Raw genomic sequence first — 6,000 nt, 5'->3', positions numbered from 1 at the left:
GTATGGGAGCCCCCCTCTTAAAGGGGCGAGGGGTCATAATTCTCCTCCTAAAAAGGGGAGGGTTCTCAATTCACCAAAGAAATAAATTCTTGCCTCCATAAACACTCACATGCCAAATTTGGTTCTATTTGCTTGACTAGTTCTCTAGTTTGAAGCAGAAATTTGACTTTCATTTGTATGGGAGCCCCCCTCTTGGGGGGTGGAGGGGTTTCTACTAGTATAAGAACCTTTCCTGGCCCCAAAAACCCCTGCATGCAAATTTTTACACCGATCGGTTCAGCAATTTCCGAGTCTATAAGGAACATACCGACAGACAGACAGACAGAAATCCTTTTTTTAGGTATAGAAGAAGATAACGAACCTAAAAAAGATGTAGAGTCCGAAATGATATTATTTTCTACCTGATTATAATAACTCTCATGAGTACTGGCATTCCCAGACCTAAACAGCAAGCGGGGCACCGACCTTTTAGAAGCATGTTTGGGCTGAAAAAATCAAGTAATCGTAGGATAGTATTGTAGCATTGTAACACTAAATATCACACAGGCAAAAATTCATTTGTACACGCTGAAAAAAAATTTCAGCTAAATCAATCCTCTAGATTTTGAGATACACGTACCGCAGGCTGAAAAAAATGGTTTAAAAAAACATATTAATTTAAAATTGCGTACAGCGATGCACTTTCCTTGAAGTGATCACACATTTTGCTGCAACTTCTCAAAGAGATCAGATATCGAAATATCCAATATTCCATCCTGGCTTTTCTGAAGGTATATGCTTTCCAAAAATGCTAACAAAAAAAAATAAAACTCGATTTTCTTGAATTTCTAGTGTCCCCCCTTATTTGTAAACATCATATCGTCAAACAGTGACGACATGTAGTTTTTCATTATGGTAGCAACTTTTGATTGTTAAATTTAGCATATTTTTTATACCGTCGAGTTGACTCTTAAGCCGGTCAAGTGCTTCATGAATGATGATTCACTTCAATTTGTAATTTAATCTGTTTCGAAAGCAACGTTTGATGCTGAACCAGCTCCTTCAGGTCGAACTCGATATTGATGCTAGATTAGCAACTACTGCATGCGGGGAGCATGTAATCTCTAACATTCTCCTCATGCTCTCGTTTTATCACGGCGCATGCAGGGAGAATGCCTTTCGCGCAACCTTCACACTTCCATTAAAACGGTTATCACAGGCACTCATATCATGCAACTCATTTTGACAAGAACCACGAAAAATAAGCCAACAAAAACGACAATAATTGCAAGAACGCGCGTCGTAGCAAAGAAAAGTTTGGCAGCCAGAATGAAAATTATATTTATATTTTTACTATTTTCTCTACAAACAAATCGAAGTTAGTAACAAACACATTATACAATAATTTATTTTAATTTGAAAGTAAACTCACTTATATGCATGATACACATTTTTGACACGGCAATGCTGTCAACGTGACATTTGTAGTTATTGCAAACATTCTTAGATGGGATAAAATGTAAACGCTAAAATACTTGTCCAATAGATCTAATTTGGTAATGTTTTGAATGTTTTTTTAAACAGAGACTGTACTGATAAGCAGAATTTTAAATATAGGCACCACAACACCACCGAATTAGCCACTGGCATATTGTGTGGCAATAGCTACATACGAAATATAGGTTCAAAGTTCAGCCGTCCATCGTTATAAGCAAGTTTTCCGAACCCGTTTTTTTTTAAACTTTATGTTAGAGTAATTGACTTATCAAATGTTCACCAAGAAACCTTCTTTTTTGATGACCCAAAAGAGTATTAATTATGCTTTTCTTTATTATTCTTCCCACAGTGAATCGCGGTTTTCTTGGAAATCGATTCTAACTAACCCGCACGACGGCAAGCAGCAAGGGGGAATCAAATTAAAGCAAGTTGAAAATGCTGCACGGCCCCATAACATGCTGTGCGCCCGGCGATGGCAACCAACCATTATGTTCAAGTTTGATGATTCGACCGGTCTTTGGCTTATCGCATTTTATTTTATTTATTTGCTTTTATTCTCAGGCAGATGACGGCAGAAGCGAAGCTGTACCAAAATGGCCGCCTGTCATGTCGCGGTAATTTATAATGGATGAAACCTGAAACGCGATGGAAATTTAGTTTTTTTGTTTTCTTTCAGCTTCGAAGGCGAGTTCGTTGTACCTACTAGAGGGAACAGAATTTCTTGCATATGAAAAGGTTTCACTATAGTTCTGATAATTATTTGATACACTAGATAATTAAAAGAAAATAGAAACACGTTTGGGTCGAAATTGAGAAAAATAACAAATGTCATGAAATAGAAGAAATAGCGAAGTAACAAACCGGAATGAAATGTATATAAAAAGTCAACTTGAAGAAAACCTTTCGATTGAAATTGTTTTGAATATCTGACATTTTAAGCGATTGCAAAGTAATTTATGTTCGTTGTACCTTTAAAGTTAATTTGAAATAATTATCTTAATGATAGTGTTTGAAAGTTTATGACAACGTAGAATCTGTGAGTAATGTAGAATAAATTGTGAGTAAAATAAGCCAATTGAAAGTGAAATTACATAAACAAGTCGTAAACGATTAATAGCCTCCGTAACAATCCACTATAACAGCTTTTGGAAGAACAGCTGAGACATGTTTTGCGTCCCCTGAAACGAGTGCACTTCGATTGCCAATAAAGTTTACCTTCTACCTACAGCTCTAATCGTTTCTTGCTTTTCGAAGACCAATCTGTAACTGCGGGATTCCGAATGTCTGTCAACAATCATCGAGCCATCAAAATCAAATATCAACAAAATGACGTGGCAAGAGCGCGAAATGAGCATCAGGAAGCTTTACGTCGAGCGACACATTCTTCAGTGGAAGTCAGTCAGCTTCATGCACTTTATTAGTACTAAATACAAATTTTTATTAGGTGATAAAGAAATTTAGTGGCAATAAAGAGCTCACTGCTCTCTTAAAAATGTTTGCACCGGTATATTCCGAACTTTTCCGCGATGTTGGGTCTCTCTGAATCTTGAACTACTGTTGATTACCAGTTGCTGTCAAATCTTTGATTCTACATTACCGGATATCCAGAAAATATGCTGACACCGACGCAGCTACAAGCCAAACAACAACAAAAAAACAACAAACTTCAAACTGTCGAATAACTGCCGCAGAGTAATTATAATGTCTCAATCCATCACCGGCCGCAACTATTCCGCTTCGTGGCAGTTCCTTGAAATCAAACTCGTAAAAAGTCAAACTTTGAACATAAATTTTAATTAAAATTTCAAATCATGTCGGGCTGCACTGCCGCGTTCTGGTTTCCCATCTCAACCCTTTTCGTTTTATTCGTTTGAGCAATGGCGTTTCTGTAGAGCTTGATAGTAAAGACGGAAAGAGCAAAGTTTATAACTAAATGTTGATTAAATTTATAACCTGTCTCGGTATAGGAAAAAGGTAAGCGAAAACGGAGAAGTTATATTTTTCATTTTTTCCGCTTCCCTTTCTTGACGACGTATTGATGGATTAAAGTTATTTTCAGATTTGATTCTTTGCTTTGCAACTTTAATTCAATGAACAAAAATCTATCTGAACTCTACACTAAAAGATGTTGAAGCTCAAAGATTACATTTTGAAGCGCTACAACCTGCGATTCCTCGCCCTTTTTAAAAATGTGTAGGATTGAGATGGAGAAGCAACATCTTTTCAACTGCGTCCCGCCGGCAAAAATAGCATATTCCGATTGTCGGAATCGACAGCCGGAATTAACCGTCGTCGCTTTGCACGGGCCGGGCTTTATCTCGTCGAACCTGAAACTTAACTTGTTTATTGCTAGTTGTCATTCCAAAAACCTCCAAATTGTTGTGTGAGTGAAAGCAATATGTGGTAATGGGAGATTATTGTTCCCCAGCAAATCAGTTTTTCAGGCAAATTTTATTGTGTTTTAAAAAATAATAATAACAAGACTCGAATTTCAAAATAATTTTATAAATTTCTAAAACAAATGGAAAACCGTGGCCATTTTTACAAAGAAGTTCTACTAAACGGAAGCCGAAAAAGTGAATGTAGGTTTTGGTGTAAAATCCTAGAGCATCCAACAATAGGAGTTATTTACCTACCATACCATTTTTTAAATCATTCTTCATTTAAACTATGTTGCACCATTCATCGCAATCGTTTGCAAGGTCATACGCTTAAATATATTTTTACCTTTGTTTATTTTCTAACCATTCTAACCGATCTACTATAGACAGTCAAGCGTTTTTATTTCATTGTGCTTTCCATATGCACATTTTTTATGGGATAGTTCAAGGATATTAGCCAGTAACCCATTATCGTTCTACGGTTTGACCTAGGTCAATGATTTAAGTTTACGGGTAAGTCTTTGATTGTTTTTGATGTTGTATGCAAAAAATCTTTGAAATAATATAAAGCAAAATTATCAATTACTTAACAACTGTCCATTAAAGACCTTTCGTGTAAACGCATTATCCTTGTACCAAACTATTATTCGGCGCATTTAGCAAATGTCGTGACTATTGTCGTAATATTTCGGTCGTAATATATCTACATCTTAAAAAGCTTAAATAAAACATATTAAATGCCTACATGCATCGAAAATTTGCTAATACTATAGAGTTATTTGTACCTATTGTATCTATTGCCACGCTGATATTATATAATTTGATGTACGTTTCCTACAACTAGCAACATTAGTTGGTGGGAATCAGAAATTCATCGGTCATATTGTTTCCCGTTCTTTGTCTTGGCAATCATCATAGCTCTTTTTTATATTTGATAGGCAATAAAATCGCATTAAAGTTATCGGTTTATGGTCGATTATGGTAGTCAAGCCCAAATTGCCAAACTCCTCCTATTGGATGCTGATTGAAATTACACCAGATAGGAGGAGTTATACGATGGGAACTGTAATTCGATTTCCATATGGAATTCGCTGAACAAAATTATGAAAGCCGACCGAACCGTTATTTTGCACATGCTGTCATAAACATTTACCTACCTGAAAACTCAACAGAAAATAAATCCAAAGTTTAAATAACGAAGTAGTTAAAATTTATTCTGTTTAAAATATGGCGAAATATCCGAATATATTTCATTTTTATTATTATTACTATTTTAACGCTTGATATTAAAATGATTGATATCGTACCATTTGATTAATCTATATCGAAACAATTGTACTTTACTCATTAAGATGTGCTTTGTCGGCAACACACACGTGATGATCCAGTTTCACGCAGTACCCAGAATGTCTGATAGCAACGAATCTTTTTACAAATGTTAATATAATCCAAGATTATGTATAGTTTTTTCACAGAGAACCGACATTTATGTTCATATAAAATATCTTTCATATGATGTGTAAGCTTTTGAACAAAACACTAGCGACATCTCTCTCAGGGTGCACCAGTTGTGCTACGTCCATGTTGCTATATTCAATTTATATTCTTTTTTTTTTTTTCCTGTGTGGAATATTCTTACTACGCTCTACATTTTCGGATTACTGGCAGCTCTAATAGCTTAGCTACTAATATTACTAACCTGATGAGTGACAAGAAGAAACACATTTGAAGTATTATTCGGTACCTGGAAATTGCTCGCCGAAGACGGATAACTACCGCAATTCAACCGAATATTTCACTTGCTGCTCATAACTGAACAAAATATTGAAGACGGAGCTCATCTAAATCACAAGTAGATACCATATGGGAAAAGACAGTTTCGTTTCACGGCGGTGCCAAGTACGCAAGCTTTCTAATCGACATCCACAATTTAAAAAATGTAACTAACCGAACGGCATTTCGAGTTTAATTCAATGAGTATCACGTACATCGTGATTAGAGTAATTAAATTTTTGTCGTCCTCGTGGTCGTCCTATTTTTTTCAATTAACACCACCTGACCCCGCCACGACTGCACCCACCGATAGCTTGGATTGCCTTTTGGAAAACCTCCAGTCAAAGAGCCAGGTTGCTCCACAATCGAT

Source organism: Sabethes cyaneus, chromosome 1, assembly GCF_943734655.1.
Source record: "Sabethes cyaneus chromosome 1, idSabCyanKW18_F2, whole genome shotgun sequence".
NCBI lineage: Eukaryota > Metazoa > Arthropoda > Insecta > Diptera > Culicidae > Sabethes > Sabethes cyaneus.
This window is presented reverse-complemented; position numbering follows the sequence as displayed.